Source organism: Drosophila suzukii, chromosome 2R (assembly GCF_043229965.1).
Source record: "Drosophila suzukii chromosome 2R, CBGP_Dsuzu_IsoJpt1.0, whole genome shotgun sequence".
Classification (NCBI taxonomy): Eukaryota; Metazoa; Arthropoda; class Insecta; order Diptera; family Drosophilidae; genus Drosophila; species Drosophila suzukii.
In genome coordinates, this window is record NC_092081.1 from 17,088,404 (window position 1) to 17,109,635 (window position 21,232).

Here is a 21,232-nt window from a genome sequence, read left to right on the forward strand (position 1 = left end):
TCCCCTCCCTTTTTCGTATTTCCCCAACTTTCCTTTCACCGTTTTTCCTTCTCACGGCCTCACATTCGATTCCATTCCATTTCTTTCCGTTGCGGGGTCCGAAAAACTATGGGCGCCGGTTCCGTTGACAGTTATTTTGATTTATGCGAAATTGTAGCTGGGGTTTTACGCCCCAAAGTGCGGGTAAAAGGGGCTAAAAGAGGTCCATGGGCGTAGTGGGGGCGTGGTGCATGCGTGCGAGGGGTCGGCAGAAAAACGGCAATAAATACCGCTCGAAAAAGGGGCCACAAAAGAAATTCTAGTTGGCGGTCCCCAGAAAAGCACTCAAAGCTCTAAAACAAATTGGTAGCCCCGAAGAGGGTGTGCGTGAGTATGTGTTGAAATAAAAAGGTGTTGGATAACAAAGTTCCAGGGATAACTGGCCGAAGCCCTTTTCCAAATATTTCCTCTATGATTTTTCGGGGAATTTAGGGTACTCTACGGAAAATCCTTAAATTAAAATATCTCTCTCCACCTTTGTCAGATACATAAACTTGTAGAAGTGGGATGAATTAAGACCCGCTTAAGTAAATGTTGTCATAATAGTCAATATTATCGTCTTCAACCACCAACCTATCCCTTGGGAACTTACCCGTATCCTTAAGCATTGACTTATATCTCAATTAAGAAGAGTCCCAATCTTGTGTTGTAAATTCTGTTAACCCATAACCATATCGCTCTGACTTTTCATTTGGTATCCATTAACAGTTTACCCCCTCAGCCCTTGGGAACCTTTCCCATTCCAAGTGCCTGGCACACTCTTATCTTACTCAACCACTTAACAAACTACCAAAACAAGAACGGCAACTACCAGATCTCAGTCTAATAACTCTAATGGCAGCAATAAAATATCCATATACATTTAAAATTAGCACTCGATTGTGGGTGGGGTGGGTCGAGAGAAGGTTGGGAACAGCAGCCAGGAGGCCACAGGGTGACCCAAACCCATATTGCCTGGCCAAATGTGACCGCAAACTACATAAACTATAATGACAAATGTGTGTGCGTGTGTTTGTGGATCCAAATTGAATGAGAATGCTGCAAAAAGGTTCACTCCCGACTAAAATAAAAAGCTGGGGGGTTCGGGAAGATGGGGGATGGAGATGACCAAACAACCGCATCGACTGTGGGTGTTGGCCATGGGTCAACAAGAACAACAACAACCCAATAAAGACCACTAAGTGTCCCAGTGTGTGTGTGAATGTGATTCTATTTGAAATAAACCAAATAGTCGCACATAAATGCGGGTGTTGCTGGTCCGGACTTGAAAAACCCCCTATACCATCCTGACCACTCTCCCCGACCAACTTGCATACATCATAAATTGTGGACAGTCTGCTGGCCGAGGTCCTAGCTGTAAATGGCCTAACCACAGGACGAAACAGCCAAAGCTCCCAGCCCCTAGACCATCCTCACCAGAAATCCTAACCCGCCGGGCTAAACATCCGGCCAGTCTCCGTTCTATTCTGGTTCTGGTTTTGTGATTTTGGTCTGGGGCTGCTGATAAAAAAGTTGGCAAACAGGCAGTTAAGTAAGGCATAAAGTTTGCCTTTGAAAATGTCTATTTGAAAAGTTTCACTGGACGGGACTCGGGACTCGGGACTCTGGTCTCTAGACCCTGGTCCACAATGGCAGCCATAGTTTGTCGCTTCCGCCACTCGCTAAACGAAAGTCATTTATTTCGGCTCGTTTTTTCGTTGCGCTTCATTGCCGCCCAGCGTTTTTAATCAACTTGCTGCCGAATAGTTGGCCCTGAATGCATTTTCCACTCAAGTGCCAAGTTCCAGGGGCAAAGGTCCGGTCCCTCAAAAAGGATTCTGCAATTATTCCCCTAGCAAGTTTCAAGTGCAGCCGGACTTTGATTAGCGTGTTGTGTGAATGCAGCGAAAGCAATTGAGACTGAAGCATTCAATCGATGGTGGGAGAGATCCTTTATCTAAGCCACAATGAATGGAAATCTTGAGTGGAGTCCTTGGGAATTTTTAGGAATTTTGTGCCACCCACAGAAGAGCAAGATGGTGGTTTAAAGGTATTTTAACAACCTCAGACTGACAACTTTATTAAACTCTCAATCTTTTCTGATATCTAAAAACATAATTTTAAAAATCTTTTTCAAGCTCAACTTCCAACAGCACTTGCTGGATTTTTTATAAACTGACTGAATTTCTTTAAAAAAGGCATGACAGCCTAAACATCATTGAATACATAAGTTCATAGAATGTTTACAGCCTTGTTTCTGTAGGTTTCCATGACCTTTAAAAATAAATCCAGACAATTAGTCGAAAATCAAGACAGTATCATAGGCCTGAACGGCCTTAGAAAGAAAATAATATAATTAATAGAACGTACAAGTATTTTAAAGTGGCCTTCGAAAGAACATAACCACATTAAAAGAGTGTACAAGTATCTCAAATCCACTTTAGATAAATCATAACAAAATTAATAGTGTACAAGAATTTTAAAGTGGCGATTAAAACATAACAAATTATTAGAGTTTACGAGTCATTTAAAGTGGCTACACAAAAATAAACATCAAAACTACATTAAAACCCAACGAAATACTACAAAATGTATCTTAAATTCATTTGTTTCTTGTTTCCCTGGTGCATCTGTTTAAATTCTCAAAACTTCCCATTTCGGGCTGGGAGCATTACTCATTTATGATTCAGGATTTTTCCAGCTTTCAATCACTTACCACACCAAACAGCGTTTAAGTCTCTATCACACATGCGATTAGCCGGACTAGGGGGAGTTCTATGTCTATATGCAGAGTGCATAGACATCTATTTCAGGGCATGCATATTTAAAACTTATTCAGGCATCAAATAAATGTTTACACGGCGGCGCAGGGCGTGGAAATCCATGCTTAGGCCCAAACAACAGGGCTCGCATACAAAACCCAGTCGGATGCAATTTTCCGAGTTTGATTCGATATTATTTTGCGATTCCTGCTGGATCTGGATGCCCAAAACTATGCAAATAATTCATTTGACAGACAGGCAGGCAAACAAACAAAGGGGCTTGGTCAGGGAGTCTGGGTTCTAAAGAATGGGGGTATTAAAGGAGCTGGAGGGATAAAGTGACGATAAAGTGTGAAAATATGTAGCAGGCAAATGGCAAAAGAAATTAAAACGAGCAAATCGTGGCAGAGCTGGAAAAAATGTTGACTATGCCTGTGTTTCTGTCGGAGTCTGTATGTTCTGCAGAAGGGGGGAGCGTAGACTATAAAGATTCGGGCATGATATAGGGGTTCCGACGAAATAAGCTGGTGAGCTGCCACATTCCCGTGCGTTCTGCCTCGTCTCGTTTATTTCTTTTCGTTTCCGTTCACAGTATAGGCCAAAAGTCAGGAGCTGGCTTCTGTTGGTTTATCTTTCACATGATGCTTGGCATTCATGGGATGTCTGGCCCACCGCCTCCTGTTTCCAAACAAATGGCTTTCTCACTTTCAACTAATTCTGGCCTTTTGGGTTGTGAAGTTTCATCTGGCCTGGCATTTCATACTCTTCACACCTACTCTTCAAATCTCATAAAAAAGAGTTCTCAATATGTGTAATTTTCACTTCTTTTTTCTCTTTTCCCACCCAAATCAGCGCTGCACTAAAGTATGCTTTAAAATATTTCCTGGCAGCCGGATGAAAAAATATTTGCCAAAAATCCGCATTAAAAATTCAACATGTTGTGTCGCATGCATAAAACCCAAAACGAGAATGAAAGTGGGCGGCAAGGAAAAGGGGTGTGGCAGTAACCAGGGTAGGGGGGGTTGAAAAAGGTCGAATGAGAACACCTCTTCAGTCGTGGCATTTTAAATATTTTATGACTTCTACATTATTTGGCAATTGGCGCCAGACGGAGAAAGGTAAAAATAGAGAGAGATGGGGAGTGTATGAGAGATAAGGATGGCTATTCTATTAGTTGCGGCCAGCAGTGATGAAAAAGATAGAGAGAGAGAGAGAAAGCGCTTTCCCATCCCCACTCAATGGTCTTCGACATCTGTCAAAGCAAGAAGAAACCGATTTTCCATGCACATTTCCCTGACATTTCCGCAACATATGTGCGGCAGCAATGTTGGACAGAAAAAACTTTTGGAAAAATGATGAACTGCCCGGGAATCAAACAAAGGCTCATCCAATAACAGATCGTAGGGGAGGGGGTTTTGAGGGGTCTGAAGACCCCTCAACGCAAAATCATCGATGCGGAAATGCGTTGTCAATCCGAATTGGTGGGAGAGGGGGGCAACTTTTCCATCCCGGATTTTCCTTGACGCCAACAAAAAAATGCTTTCTAAGCCGTGGAAACTTTTGTCGAGTGCGTGAGCTGCCGTCTCCGGCTGCCTTTGGGCCGACTTCTGCTGCTGTCACACTCCGATATATCCTGCCAGCCTTGTGCGACATATCCGTGGCAGCTTCCCCACCCCCGAAAGGAGCTCCCTTCAACCCATTTCCCCTTACATTTCGCACCCAAGTGATACTGCTGCAATCGCAACTGGCAGACCCTTTGTCCTCCGCCTCTGCTTTCGCATTTGTGCAGCAATTGTTGCCACTTCCTGTACAGAAGGAGCGATTGAATTAAATTTGACACCAGTCAACCATCTGTGGAGTTTCGATTGCCATTTATATTTGCAACATTGGGTACTTTTAGTGTGACCAGGAGGTATTTTAAGTTATAAGAAAAAACTGAATTTTTTTCACTTTAAGTCATAAGCATAAATTCCCATATATTTTCATTTTCAAATATAATACGTTATAAATATTTTTAAATATCCGTACACTTCCGTTCATTAGGTTCTTTAATTCACAAGAAAATTTAAGGAATATTGGATACTACAAATTGTTATCTGTGTGTCTTGTTGCATTGTTGATCGTGTGGATCTCAATAAAACTGAGCGACTAAATGGTGTACAAAGAATACAGAAACATACAAAATTATTTGCTGACCAAAATCTATATTTTTAGATCGACCAATCTTGTAATTTAAGCAATTTAATTTTTCTTTTTAGAGTGTTATTTTAAACAAAAATTTAAAGTGAGTGACCTAAATTCCCGAAAATTTAAAATGAGATCATACCATGTTGACATGGGATCATCGTTTTGAAAATGACAGAAATATATCTGGACGTTCATACGGGCAATCGGACATGACTAGTAAAACAGTATTCTTACAATATTTTCAAGGAATGCAATATACACTTTTAATTAATGGGCTAATGAAATTTTGAATTTAAGTAAGTTAAGGAAAGAAAGAAAGCTTTTCAGTGCAATGACTTTTACAGATTGTTTTTATAGTAAGTAAGAGTCTTTCGTTCTTAGAAAAGGTATTTGTGTTCCACTGAACAAACATGAATCAAGATTAATCTACTGCTTTATAGAGTAAATATGTTTCTATTAATGGATAGTAAATGGATAGTCTAAATACCATCGTCTTCAAAGCTATTAAATTAATCGATCCTTTTCCTTACTCACCTGTTCTATTCAAGTAACTTCTGTTAAACTACCGAACAGTATTGAAGTATCCAAAGTTAAGCTCACACAAGTCGAGCCCAACTAGTGGTTGATTAAACGACACTCAAGCTCTCGAAAGACTTGGATAAATGGGCGGGTCCGGCGTTCAGTTAGTTAGGGTTTCTAAGCACGAGTCTGAACGAAGGAGACGACAGGTTTTACAGGTGGTCGGAGCTGCAACGGTGTCTAATGAATTTTATAGCCAGGAAATTATTATGGCATCGATGGGCCCAGACACTCACTCACACAAACGCATCGCACACACACACACACACACACACACAGGCACAGTGCCTGCGAAAAGTTTTCCCTGGTGGAAGGAGTTGAAATTGGCAATTAACAAACCATTGAATCCAATAAACAGGATTTTAACATTTTGAACAAACAGAGAGAGCAGGCGAGGGGGGGAGGGGCGGAGAAAAGGTAGCAAAAAGCGGCGCCAGAGGGCGAAAGGGGAGGGGTGGGGGGTGAGGTGGCCGAAGGACGAAGGACGAAGGGCTGGAGGGTTGAAACTGGCGATTGCTGCTTTCGTTCGTTGTCGCTCTCGTGTTTGTTTATATGCCATTTTTGATTATTTTTATGCTGGTGTGTGCGTGTGCCTGCGTGTGTATTCGTGCTTGTGCCACACGATGTGGCAACCGAACATCCCCCCCCCCCTTCTCCTCTTTTGGTTACCAAGTTGTTGTTGAAATTGAAACCTTTGAAGTGTTGCTAAAACATTGTTAGTTCGAAATTGGAATGAAAACGAGAAATTCATTTAAATAATTTGCCTGCCGAAAGCCCAAATCAAAGGAATGTAAGGCATTAAGTGGGCCCCAAAAATGAGATAGCCGTAGTAATTTTAATTGCATACCCATTGAATGTAAACTCTTGATTATGATAGCGGAAAGCAAAAATAGGCTTCATTTCAGCAGAGTTCATTAAACGCTCTTACTGCAACTTTTCAGTCAAAAGCTTTAATTTCTTTAAGCCTAGTTGAGCCACTTGGGCCTCCATCTTCATTACGGCTTGAGTTTATACCTTAATGGACAGCCACCCAACCCTTACAACATTCTGGCCATAATCCTTGTACACTTTTTAATGAGCAGCCCAACAAAGAGTGATTCCCCTACAATGGAGCCCCACACAATAGATCATTCTGGGGAGTCGGAGTTTCGGTTTCGGTTTCGGACTACCACTTAGACGTACTTAGTGCCCACAGAGGGGAAACATATGCGCTGGGATGTATTATTATTAAATCAAATTAAATTAAATTAATGCTGCTGATTAAAACTGGCTGCGCGCGACGAGGACATAAACAAAAGGCGGCACTTAACGGGGCCAGGAATAAAACAAAAGCCGACCGAAAAATCAGCCGAGGGAAGGATCTGAAAGAAGGATGGGGGATGCAATGGAGAACCCGGGCCTAGCACGATGGGTAAACATCATAATCGGGGGCATTACCAGAACCAGAACCACCAACCAGAGAAGGCTAAGAGCACGCACGCGGGTCCCCGTTAATTCTCTGACAAAGGAGCGAACAGCCGCCCGGAAATGTGGAAATTCGCAATCAGCATAAAAATTACATTAACATACAGCCCAGACCCGAGGCGAACTTTATGTGTGGATATTTAAATGAAATTATTTTCGCACGAAACACAGAAAAAAGGAACTCAAAGACAGCCCAAAGACAGGACACTCCAAGGAGCATTCGGTGATGGTGATGGTAAACACAGGGGGAAAGCAGGGCTTTTGGGGCAGTCACACTTCAGCGACACAGAACGGAAAGTGATTAAAATCGCGTTTTATGCGCAAGCGACGCGTTTGTCCCTTTTAAAGGGAATGGGGGAGGGGGGTTGGAGATCTGGAGTTGGGGTGGTTCAGTGAGTTCAGAGGCGTAGTGGGGTTCTACGGATGGGGATGGGTGTGGGGTGTGTGTTTAGGCTGTGGCTTCTCTTATGGGCTGGGTGCTAAGCGTTGTGGGTGGTTTTGCCCTGGGGACTGGAAACTTTTGTCAAGCATGACGCTAATCAACGGGAAATTGACTGGCGAAAAGAGGGGGTAGTGTTATATGGGGTAAAAAACAATTGATTTCATCACCACACTAGGTTTGGTTAATCAAAACCGACTTTAGGTCCATAGTGGATACCAATTCACTATAGGGTCCGATAGGATACAATAAGAATTCCAAAATATTTGTATTCTACGTTAAAACTTGACAAGTTCCCTTCATTTAGTTCGTTTAGCTTAGTTCTTATTAAAGTTGTCAGGCGAAATATGAAGAACATACATCCTTACAGTTTCAGAGACTTCGATTTTTAAATATATGCCTCATTCTCATAGTTCGAAAAGCATTCCATCTATCTTTTTCTTCCTTAAAGTAGATAAACTACACCCAAACTCATGATCAACAAAACAAAATTGTAGAAATGCATTTACACTCATTCTATTTGTGTTTACGTAACTCCTAAGAAATATCTCCCAAAAGAAGATAGAAAAGAAGAAACCTCCACTACATGAGCGTAACATAAAAAGAAACATGGAAATCCTTTTAATCAACAAGCTGTTTAAGCGATAACCAATTTCCCTAGAAATGGCTGTTCAGCTGCTGAAGATCACCTGAAACCACATCCTCCATCTGCGCCATCCTCTACCTGCCACAGAAGACGTCCTGCGGTGACGACTCTCACTCAAACTCACACTAACCGTCGGACTCTATTTATCTGACAGATCGGACTGTGAATAATGCAAACGGAATTGTTTGTTTGACAAATAGAAATTTCACAGAGCGCTAAAAGAAAACCCGATCCCGTAACCGAAGAACGATGCCGAAAGATTAGAGATGTGCTGTAAGCGGAGATTGCATTTACTCTGTAAACATTCCAGTAACAATACGAGTATAAATGCATATACATAGGTACCATTCTAGGACCCGAGCGGATCATTAACGACAGCTGCTCAACAGGCGAACAGACGGAACCGATGCAGGTTGAACTACCTGATCGAGACCCTCTGGGGAGCGACCTTTTTCGATCCCGGTCCTTAGCGGACTAATCATCGGGTGGGACCAACCACTCGAACCCCTCGAAGCAGGCGGCTCATTACGGCTGCTTCTGTTTAATGTTGCCATGTTGAGGCCCCCTTGCTCGCATTTCTGGTTTTTGCACCTTGAACTTTCCTGTTTGCCTACCTCTTTCCATCTCCGTCTCCATCTCTATATAGGACTCTACCCCTCTATTTCCATCCGAGCATTCCCGTTTTCTGACAGCTGTTTCTCGGGGCAGTGTCTCGACCTGCTTTTGTTTTGGTTTTCGGCAATCATCTGTTTGAATGTTTGTTTCGCCTGACGGGACAACTCTTTTAGGACCGGGTTCTGAAGACTTTTTTTTCTCCTGCACAGTTATTTAAATTTGTCTTGCGGTCTGCGACCGTATTGTCAATCATCTGTTGCTGTGCCCGAATGCCATTAAAGTGGTCCTTCGAGATCTCTGCCCCGGGATGTGTGGTTGAGCAGATCCCTGTGAATGGCATCCAAAGTCTGTGCTTTGTTCGCAAGAAGCTGCCTAATTGGGGATCATTGTGCAGGGGATTTCAGCTGGAAGCGATCGCAGCGTGTTCTATGGGAACATTTGTAAGACACTTGAGAACATCGAGCACTTAAGGGTCCAGAAAGAAATCGGTTTGGAGAAAACCACTCTTAAATTTAGAAATGTTCATTTCACACAATGTTTGGCTGAGCTCCTACATATACAAGTAATCAAAATTCTTTCTATGCATCTTATCTTAGCTTAAACCATTAACATAAATGTAATTATATTGAGTTTGCTTTAATTAAAAGACATATTTGGAAGGCCTTTAAAGTTAGTAGATTATCAATAGTAATTTAACATTTGCAATTCCTAAAACACATTAGGTACTTTTAAAAATTATCAACTTAGTAGATGTTAGATACTGTCTTCTTATTTCAACTTATCGTTGGAATGACTTATACTGTTACTTCCTTGTTGTCTCTGCTAAGTGGCCCCACGTTGGGCGCCAAATATTCCGTAAGTCACCTTATCCCCTTACATCATCCCTCTTGGCTTCCCTTGCACACGGCCGCTTTTCGTTACACTAAAAATCAATTTCATTCTAAAATGCTTCTCCGCCTTTTCCAGCTTTCCGGTGGTACGGGGGGTAGGGAATTTTCTCTTGTTGGCTTTGCCTCACGTTTGTAAACAAATCGCCCCGCCCACAGCCTCACGCTTTCCCTCTCTCTTTAAGTTCACCGCACGCCGAGAGCGGATGATGGCGCGCAGGGGGTGGTGAGAGGTGGGGTGTCGGCGCCCCCGCCTGAAATGCCAAACGAATTTGACTAAACACTTGTAAAAAATACATAACACCCCCGACCACACGAGCGACGGCATGAAAGGAGCTCATCCAAAAGAGAGGGGAGAGCGGGAGAAGAGCGAGAAGAGCTCAACCAAAAAAAAAAGAAAAAACTTGGTAGGGAAGAAGCAGAGAAGAGCTATACATATTTACCCAGCCAGTGAAGTGCACTTCAGCAGCGGTGGAGGAAAAGGATGGGGGGGGGGGGTCGAAAGAGGCGGAGAAAGGGGCAGGGGCACATCCCAGTATTTTGTGGTCTTTGCTCTCTGCGAGAGCGCATGTGCAGAGCCGACAGAGAGTGAGAGAGAGTGGTAAGAGCAACGCGGAAGTGTTGGGAATACTGGGAAATTTCATAAGCAGTCTGTTTCACAGCTGTTGGTGTGAGTGTGTGTGTTTGTGAGTTCGATGGGGTAGAACTTCCCACCAGGGTGTGTTCCACTCTAGAGCTGAAAAAATATCCTGCATGAAAATGTTCTCACGCTGCCCGGCCATGTCCTAACCGCTCCTGCCCCGCCCCGCCTGCCCCTACCCTCAGACCCTCCCCCCCTCTCCTACCCCCTTTTAAAGTTCGCCTGGCAAACGACGAGCGGCGGCGCTAGCAACTCCTTGGTCCTCGCCAACTTCCTTTTTCTCAGGCGTCCTCCGCCTGCTGCGCGCGCATCCTTGCCTGCCGTTTGCGAGCTTCAGGCTTCAGGCTCAAGAGGAACCTCGGGGTCCCGCAACGGGCAGCCCCCCGACAGTCCCGCCCCTGGCAGCCTGTCCCCCGAGTCCTTCCATCTGGCCGTGTGTATCACGGTTTTTACTTAGCGCCAGATGTTGCACGTTGTTGTTGCCCCGCTGCTACTGCCTCTTCTGCTCCTGCTGCCTGTCTTCTTCCGCAAAATCAAGTTTCCAAGTTCACACAGACAGCCAGGCAGCAGGCAGCCTGCCTCGAGGACACACGACAATTATCATGAGCAAACAGACACACACTCCCTACGAAACTGCTTTTTATCCTTTGCCTTATTTTTAGTCGAGTTAATTTTCATAAAAATTATTTTAATGCCTCGTTCATAAAGGCGCATCCTCATTGCTTACGCATTGTTGGCCCCGACGCTAATCCGTTTTTGTGCCATTTAATTGTGTGCCAGTACCCAGGACCCAGGACATCCTAGGAGCTCCTTGCGCGACCACCCAGGCGACTGGGCTGCTAATGAGCAACTCAAGCTGCTGGCTGAGATTTGAGCCACTGCGGTTAATCCCACGCCTGGTCCTAAATAGCTGACAGTTGGGAAGTTCCAAGGAGGAGCCCTTCCTAAGTTGGGTTGGGGATCAGCGGTGCGTCCAGGCGGGATTAACTTTGGCGGGGAACTCCCTTTCGAGATCCATAAACCAGATAAGATAAAACTCATTACGTAGACATTACATCTAATTAAAATCCCTGCACCGGGTGTCTTAAATATATAATTTGCCACTAAGCCGGGCTGTCAGGCTCAGGACAATATAGGCCTAGGCGGATTTTCCCTTCTCCTTTTGGGATGACTTTCCTGCGACTATGCAAAGTTCATTTTAAAAGTATGTAAGAGATAATGATGGTGTCAAAACAAATATTTTACCATTAGACTAAGTTTGTTCTTTAAGATGCCCTTATTGAAAAGAAGGTAAGAAGTTACGATGGTGTAAAAAAAATATGTTACCTTGAAACTATGTTTGTACTTTAAGATCCCCTTATTAAAGAGTGGGTACTATCAATTGCAAAGTTTGTACTTTAGAAACCCCTTAATAAAAAGTAGGTATTATCAATTGCAAGTCAAAACAAATATTTTACCTAGAAACTAAGTTTGTACTTTAAGAACACCTTATGGAAAAGAAGGTATTATTAAATGCAAGTAAGAAGTAGCGATGGTGTCGAAACAAATATTTTACCTTGAAACTAAGTTTGTACTTTAAGAACTCCTTATTGAAAATAAGGTATTATCAATTGCAAGCAAGAAGTAACGATGGTGTCAAAACAAATATGTTTCATTAAAACTAAGTTTGTACTTTAAGAACCCCTTATGAAAAAGAAGGTATTATTAAATGCAAGTAAGAAGTAGCGATGGTGTCGAAACAAATATTTTAACTTGAAACTATGTTCGTACTTTAAGAACTCTTTATTGAAAATAAGGTATTATCAATTGCAAGTAAGAAGTAACGATGGTGTCAAAACAAATATGTTTCATTAAAACTAAGTTTGTACTTTAAGAACCCCTTATTAAAGAGTGAGTACTATCAATTGCAAAGTTTTTGCTTTAAGAACCCATTATTGTTAAGTAGGTATTATCAATTACAAGTAAGAAGTAGCGAATATGTTACCTTGAAACTAAGTTTATACTTTAAGAACCCCTTCTTAAAGAGTGAGTACACTGATAAAAAAATGGAATAGTACATTTAAATATCCGCATATTGAATCAAAAATTTCATATTTCGTATTTAAATTTAATACAAAAAACATTGTATTAAATACGAAACATATTAAATTGCATAGTTTAATACTAAAATATTTAAATCAAAGAAGAGTATATTTAATTTAAATTTGTTTATATTTATTTTTAAAAATATTATATTTATCGTTAATATTTTCAGAATTAAAAAAATCCGTATTTAAATTAAAAATGTTTCATATTAATTTTGAGTATTCCAATTATTTTATTTTAAAGTTTTTAATATTCAAAATTAAAATGTTTGTAATACTAATAAAGAAAGTGTCACTTTGAAAGGGTTTTTCAATGTTTATATCAAATAAAAACACCTCAAGAAGATATCTTTTATATTTACGTACAAATTAATTAATTAAAATGTATTTTATTTGTACTATCACATTTAAATATGTTACATTACATTACATTACATATTAGTTTCTGCCATGTCCGTTTTTAAGTACGATAATATTTAAAATAAATATTTTAAGCTGACTTTAACAAAAAGATTTATTTCATAAACTGTATACTCATGTCCATACATTTGTTCAGACCAAACATTATACATTTTTAAAAACAAATTTATATACATTAAAGTAAGTTGACATATGTACATATGTATGTACGTATGTAAATGGGCAGAACAAAAACGAAGGCGCTAAGATAATTCTTGGCGGTTTTTTTTTGTTCTATCCTACACACATTCTTTCGCGTTTGCTTTGATCAATGACTCTTCTTCTTGATCACTAAACGACGCGTGTTATTGAAGAGTTGCAGCCGAAGAAGTTGGACGTGTCGGGTCTTTATAAAAGTGAAGTTGGCATACAAATATAAAATTAAACTTGATCGCGCTATCAAAAAATCATGTGAAGTTTCTTTAAATAAATAAGTGTGTATGTTGGCAGCAACATTCAATGCCAAAAAGTACATTTTTGGCGGCATGTCTTTTCTTTAAACTGTATTCGGCCATACATATGTACATACATATGTACATATGTACAATTGATTCCGCTTTTTCAACACGGCACGACGCTTGCCATTTCATAATTGCAGCCAAAGAAGTAGGACGTGTCGTATCTTTTTTAAAGTGAAAATAGTCTAAAAATTAATATGTGCATATGTGTGTATAAAAGTTAAATTAAAATTATCAAAAATATTTTACTCGTACTGCGTTTTCCTAGAATACAACAAATTAGCGCGCGCCGTTACCCGCATACATATACATACATATGCACGTAGAATGTATTAATTATTAAGTGGATTAAAATTTTCGGTTCTCAGAAACGTATGAACATACAATCAAGTGCAGCTACACACACATACATATATCACACCGTGCGTTTACCGTTGCTTGGTCGCCAACAAAGTTGAGCGTGCCCTAGCGAACACACACATGTACATTTTCTGCAACACATCTACCCACACACAGCGTGCGTTTACCGTTCCTGGCAAAGTCATAGGTAAGTAAAAAACGTAGAAATTTTTAAAAGTAAGAATACGGCAAAGTAGGTTTTAAATTAAATAATACATTTTTTCTATATCATTCCTCGCAGTGGCAAACAAATACATTCTCGAACCAACATACATACATATATGCCGAATATACAAATTCCAGAACGAAGCATATAAAACTGGATAAAATATTGGAGGTTCCTGTTGAGAATAAAACCCATACTCGGCGTAAGGATGTGAAAACTTTCGATGGAGCTGAGCTTTCGAAAGCATGGCCAAAATATGCTGACTCGCGGGCGCCGGAATTGGTAATTTATAATTTTAGTCAGACTACATTCGGATTTTGTCTTTTTATTTATTTTTTTTGTGCTCTTTTGTTGTTTTCTTTCAGGTCCAAATCTTTAACCATTCATATTTTGATTGATCTCTTTAAAACGAAATCTATAATTTTCTTTTTTATCTTACTATTTATTTCGCAGATAACTTACAAAACTAATTAGTGTTTAGCTATTAAGATTGGTAATACTCTAAGATTGTTTAAAGTACTTTCTTTCGTTTATGAATTGACAACTGTGTATGTAGCGTGTAATGCTATAGAAGTTAAAACATGCAACCATTTGCAGGCATATGAATGTGGAATAATTAAAAATGTATTAGTTCTTAAAAAACATTGAAGAGTTTTCAAGCCATCCAATGCTCATGTATGTATGATGGAAATGCTAAAAAATATGTTTTATACAGATCTCTGTAAAATAAATATAAGTGTAACTGTATTATTTGTACCTTCCAGCAAGCCGTAATGAAAAATAAATGTTTAAATAAAATCGAAAAAACAGAAATAAAATTTGTGTACTAATTTTTTTTAGTGTACCAAAAATATTTGAATACTTATCATATTTAATATTATGATTGGCATATTTTGAATAAATATGTCTAGTATTGAATCTTAATACGACTTATATTGAATTTTAATATTTCGGTTATTCATTTAACTATTAAAATTTTAGAATTTAATATGGTTTCTATTTATATTAAACACGTGTACTATTTAATTCAAATTTTAAAAATTTAAAATCAAATAGTCATAATATTAAATAGAAATATGCATTGTATTTAATTTAAATATGGCTTATATTTAACTTAAATATTTAAAATATTAAAATCTATTCCGAAAATATTTAAATTTAATATGGAAAAAAAGTTTAATATGCGCATATTGAAATTTAATAAAAACCGCAATGGATGAAAATCAAAGCGAAAAATATTTGGGTTGAATATGAAATATTTGGATTTACTACGTTTTTTTTATCAGTGTACTATGAATTGCAACATCGTTTAAATGATTGTAAGGCACATTGAAAAAATGTAAATTTCTCTCTTCCCGTACCGTTACCTCTTTAAGCCTTTACGGCCACCTTTTATGGCGGGCCTATAAAAGCCCAGCCTGCATATTTCAATATTTCGCTTTGCTCCTTGCTTTTTCCCATCCCGTTGTGTTTGGCAAACCAACAAATAATTTCATAAACGCACCGCGTGTCCTTTCATCCTGTTTTTTGCCGCACGGTGCCTACTTGCTGAATCCGGCTTTATTATTCGATTCGTGCAGCCTGACCCGATCCGAACCCAACCGATCCGATCCAAACCGACCCAAGCCGACCCGACAGGACAGCAGCTGCCTCCTGTTTGGGGTCGAGTTGGCTGGTGTGTGTGTGCAGAGTTATTTGTGGATGTCCTGGTATCTGTGGCTGCAGCTGAATCGCTGTGTATCTGTGTGTATTATCCCTTTTATTGCGTGTACCCAGGCCGGAGGAGAACAGGCAGTAAGTGCAAAATGTCAAGTTCAGTTCAATAACACCGATTGTAGGGATGAGAGGGGTATTTGTATATTCGATGAGGCAGTCAGAGTCGGCCTAGAAATACCCTGCAAGTCGCTGCCTGTATCTCAAATTAAGCATTTAGTAAAGCACGATTTCCGGAAGTAGTTGGAGTAGGATATTCCCTCCTCAAATTTCGTTCCGCTTCTGATCAAACACCATCCCACATTTGTTCCCTGTAACTTGTGACTAAAACAGATACATTTCACGCATCTTTTACCTTCCCTGTATCCCTCGAAATCTCTCACGTAGCGCTGGCCATAAATATAAACACAAGTAATTGCTCCAGAAGTGGATTATTGCATTCGCTTTGGGACAACTCGCTTGTCCTTGGCCACGCCCGACGCTTATCTGCCCTGGCTAATTTGACAAATGTAGCGCATTCGTTACACCCCTGCCACGCCGCCCCTGTGTCCCATCTAGTTGGCGCCCCCCTTAAACGAATTGAAACTGAAACTGAAACCGAAATTGCTTGGCATTACAATTTCGAAAATCAAATACAAAAGAGTGAAAATCGTTGCCATTACACACGATGAGCCAACCGGCAAACAGACATTCAAAGTGGGCATCTAGGGGTGAGATTTTGTTGGGGGGTTGTGAGTTTTTGGATGGCTTTCATGGGGGGGTATGAGCTCCTTTTGGAGCCGGGAACAAATGAGTTATGAAGTGCGCTTTATGCCGGGGATTTTGTGGCATTTTGCCGCCGATGTTTTATGGCCCCGGCATCTTGAGCACCTGGACTTAAGGATTTCTTTATGCCAAGGCATTATCACTGCTCCCGGTGAGTGTTGTCGTGGGTGTATTTATTTAAAAAGCTTAAGGTGATACGGAACGCGGTGTCTTCTGGGTCAATGGGTCGACATTACTCTCCTTAGAAACCTGGAAGCCACCCCGAATTTTAAGAAAGAACCCCTGAACTTGGCAAATTAGATTATATCGGCATTGGCACTGCGAACTTCATTTCACAATGGCATAATTATGCAATGAGCAACCCTCGCTGCTCAATCGGCAGACCGCCGCAGATGTTATCGCAAAATCGTTTACCGTTCTACAACCCCCCTCCCCAACGCAATCGGCAGTCAAAGTTCCAAGCCCAGAATTATGATGAAACACGCGACTCACTCGGTTCTTTGTTCTCTGCTTCCATTGAGATTTGCTGCCCCTATTTTGAGAGTGGACAGTGGCCGAGAAACCCTTAGAGAACAGGTTCGGGGCAAACAGGTTTGGTTTTTTGCTTTTTTTTCGAGCGAGTGCCGTTAGGCAACCCCCCGGCAAGTCAAAGGCTCACACATCCCATTGATGTTGCTGATGCATGCATCCAAATCTGTCAGGTAGGGCAGGGAGGTCCAGTTCCTCTGGCCGCGTGACACTTTTTAAATTAAACATACTGCTGTATACTTATTACAGCCCGGAACGTCGAGGTAATCCTTGCCTGCTGCATGCATTGCATTTGATTAAAGGCTCAGGGGTGGCATTTCGACACGAGCTATCCACCCGGTCTACATGGAAGGGTTCCGTTTCTATTCTGACCACGAAGCACTCTCGTCTAACCAGAAGTCTGTTTGCTGCGACTACTTTGGGTTATTTGCCAGAGGTCAGGATTCACTTGAACTTATTTCTATGCTTGAGAAATGCATTGAAGTAATCTCTTTACTTAAACAAGGTCTCTTGATGCTCCTTTATGTCATTGTTACATTTTACCTTTAAGCAAACCAAACAAACAGGAGTTTAATCAAGTCAAGCTAAACGTTTTTCCAATTCTCGATGGGACATGAATGCATAATTCCATTGAATGGCTGAGGAAAAAGTTAGGTATTCATTACTTTGCTTCTTTTCTGCTTTTCATATTTTTTGCCCGATTTGTGTATGGTCGTGCATCTCCGACAACAGAAACACGGACCTTAATTTGACTAACCCCTGTCTCGCCCCTGTGGCTCTCTGTCCCCGGGTTAAAGGGGGTGCAGAGCTGGGAAATCTGGTTTATAGTCGCGCTTATGGAGTATAACAACAGCGAGCGACGGGGACCAACTCCCCACGAGGCCATACGGTTCGGTTCGCTTCGCTGTGGCACGGAACTGCTCTGGCCAGGAGCTGTCGTTTGGAAGGAAGGGACGGGCCAAAAGGATGGCAGACGGGCGAGCTGGAGGGCCAGCCACTGCCCTAATATCTACATAAATACATGCAACACGCTGCTTCCGGTGTTGAAAGTTCCATTTCACAAAAGTCCATGACTTGATGTTGATATGATGATGGCAGCGGGCAGCGGGCAACGGCGGGCGATTGGGCTCTTAGGAGGGTGTGGTGCTCGAGCGAGTGTAGAAAGGGAGCGTGTATAAAAAAAACAGTCAGCGAATCGCCCACAGTGGTATTCAGGGAGATATGAACTCAACGGAAGGAACTTTATAGCGAAGCGAGATTGGATTCCAAAGTCATTTAATACCGCCTTATCTTTATCTTGATCCTTAGGAAACTACACTATTATATGATTTTACCTATTTTAACTGTTTTACCTATTTTAAAATAACGTGAACTCTACGGAAGAAACTTTATAACGAGGCGAGATTGGATCCAAAATATCATTAAATCCCGCCTTATCTTTGTTTCGATCCTTTTAACCTATTTTAAAATGTAAATGAAATCTCTTAATTATTTTAAAACGTTAACGTGAATTCTACGGAAGGAACTTTATAACGAGGCGAGTTAGGATAGGCATATTATAAATATCCATCAAACCCCATCAAATATAAGAGAAAAGTGTTTTTTATGACAATTTTATATTATTTAGTTAAACCCGAAACATCGGATTAACTAAGGGCAATAAAAGTTTCTTAAAGATTCTTTTAAAATTAGTTAAATTACCATATATTCACAGGTATCTTAGAAATTTTCTTAGTGCGATGGGATATACACTGTTTTAATATAATAAATATCATTCAAAAACTTCCATAGATCAGGTCCATAAAAATGTACAAAATTCTACAGAATTATCCCAACCAATTATGCAGAACCTATAAACATAATATCATTCACACAGTTTCAAGAACCAACCTAATGTAATGAAAAATTTAAATTGGTATGTTCATTTTGAGATATTTTTGATTGAATATGACTTAAGGCAGTTTTTAATAACTGTTAGGAAAATCAAACTCTTTTTAAATTAATTATAACACAGAGATTTCTCCCTGGATTTCTAATGGGCATAGCCCACTGTAGACACATTCGAACCCATTGGCCCTGCGGCGGAAATCGGTTTCGGTCTCCGGCTCGCGTTTAGTCTCACATTAGCGTTTGGGTCCGAATCCGGCCGAATCCGTTCGAGTGGTAAACGACGACGAGGAGTACGGCGTTCGGTTTTGGGTTTTGGTGGGTGGGTGGCGGCACCCGATTTTGGACGGGGCGCACGGTGGTTATGGCGAAAGGGTGGGTGGGAGATTACCATCTCCCCTCGGTGTCTGACTGAATGTTTTCCTTGCTGTTCCTGTGTGCGGTTCTGGGTAGCTGGAACTGAGGTTTGGGGTAGAATTCCGGGGTGGTTGGGGTTTGAAAAAAGAGGAGGAGGAGGTCCTGGCGGCATTTGTGTTTGTTTGCTCGCTTGTTTGCCTGAAATTCAGTGGCTTCGTCGCCGAGCTCGGCGGGATTCTGCCATGGTTGAACGCATATTGACGCTTATTAATATTTACATTTTTATTTGTGCGCCGTTTTTCGCTTATTTTGCTGCCAAATTCGGCCCATTCAGATCCCTGTTGATTAAGAGCCCGCTACAGTGTAATACATCTATATATATATGTATGTATGGCTTTTGTCCGGCTGTCCAAAACTCTGATTGCTCCCTTTTTAATTGTCAAACAATTTGAGTCTGTGTTTTTATTGTCCAACCGAACCCAAAAATGGTTTTTATGTCCAGCGCTTCCTGCAATTTGATGGCTGCTAAAAAGTTCGGCGCCCGGATTTATGAATCCTAATTGGCCCGGTTTGATCCAGCCCAGGTCCCGGGCGCACATGTACAACGCATTAAAGTAATCGCACAAATTTTATGAGTTTAATACGAGGGATTTAATTAAAAACGCATGGCATTCTGCTTCTCGCATTGCAGGTAAACTTTCCCAGCTGTTCTAGCCGTGGCCATCCCTTTCCGATCGAGCGACCCTCGCTCTAATTTCGGGATTAGGACCTGCACGTGTCCCCGAACCTGCAGCCGAACCCCTTCAATTGTTTGCCCAAATTATTTTGAGTTACAGTCCACGCGGCTGTCGCTCTATTTCCACGCCACTCTTCTTACACCCGGAAAGGACCTGAACCACCATCTACCATATACCATATACCATCGATAGAAGCACCACCACGTGGAACAACTGTTCTCGGTGGCCTTGGACACAAATGTTGCATTTACTGCACACAGCATGTGGCACATTTCATGCGTGTACTTGGAAAGGATTATCAGTTTCCGTTCCTCGGAATATACCCGTGCAGCATTCATGGGTGGTGGCTTTTAGGTCCATTACAGCCGATCCCAATCGCCTTTCGGTTGTCAAGGAGGGCGGCATAATAGGTGGATCAAACAAATGTTATTTATGAATTACAATTCAATAAGGCTCTTCCAGATAAGAACGTTCAGTGAGCAAAGGCTGGAAATTCAGTTCATGGGGGTATTGAATTCTAAAAGTAATCTCCGAAAAAAGTTTTAATTAAAAAGGAAAACGTCGGTATTGAATAGAGTGATTTATGTGGGAAGCTATAAAAACTTATATTTGGAATTTATATTTTATAATTAGGAATATCTTAGCGCGATCACCACAGATTTCTTACTCAGGTTTTTATACAATACTTTAATTGAAGAGTTTCCAATCAAATACTTCACTGTTTTGGATATTATCAACAGGCAAATCGAGTTATCCATGGCTGGGCCTTCCTTTGAAACTCTTATCTATTATTTATTTATTTATTTGTTTAAGATGATAGTAAAGTACAAAACTAATACTAACATAGGATGGGGTACTGCTAGCTACGAGGCATTCTACTGCGTATTTATTTCTCTTGTCTATTATATTTCTTTCTAAATAACCATAATTGGATCTACTTATGTATAGGGTTTTATTTGCAATAAGGTGTATATATATATTGATTAAAATCCGTTAATCCAAACAAAATAAACCCAAAAGAAGTAGAGTATTTATTGACAGTTACCGAATGGCTGGCATATAAACCATGGCAACTTGTCTTCTCCACAAGAAATCACATACAACCTTATAAAGACATTTATATTCATTACCCCAAATATCAGGTCATATATTTTTGTTGGCAAGACTCCGACATTTAACAAGGCAATGGCCAAAATAGCGACAAATTGCCATTAACATAATTTATACATACACGTGCAAAGAGTATAGGACATGCCTATAAAGCAGGGCAAATGATTTTGATAAAGGTGAGGAGCTCGAGCCCGAAGCCCTAGCACGAAATTGTAATTGCCAGTCAGGCAAGGAAGCGTCAGCCAAAATTGTCAGAATACCAGCCGCAGGGTTGGATCAAGAGGCTTTTCCAGGACATGTGAAGTGCTGGTCGGAAAATTACACCGAGAGAG

General features: G+C 40.8%; 1 protein-coding gene and 1 long non-coding RNA gene across 6 annotated transcripts in view; both read left to right on the forward strand.

Annotated features, from left to right (window-relative positions):
* Window positions 1-21,232, forward strand: part of jing (AE binding protein 2 jing) — a 137,939-nt gene that overhangs the window by 79,809 nt on the left and 36,898 nt on the right. The window lies entirely within an intron of this gene.
* On the forward strand, window positions 12,990-14,496 carry LOC136117815 (uncharacterized). Of its 5 annotated transcripts, none has more exons than XR_011603707.1 (4): window positions 12,997-13,218; window positions 13,607-13,785; window positions 13,879-14,085; window positions 14,169-14,495. It is a non-coding gene; the product is annotated as an uncharacterized lncRNA (long non-coding RNA). The 5 variants fall into 5 exon arrangements; XR_011603706.1 differs by having other exon boundaries at window positions 12,998-13,214; XR_011603708.1 differs by having other exon boundaries at window positions 13,012-13,136.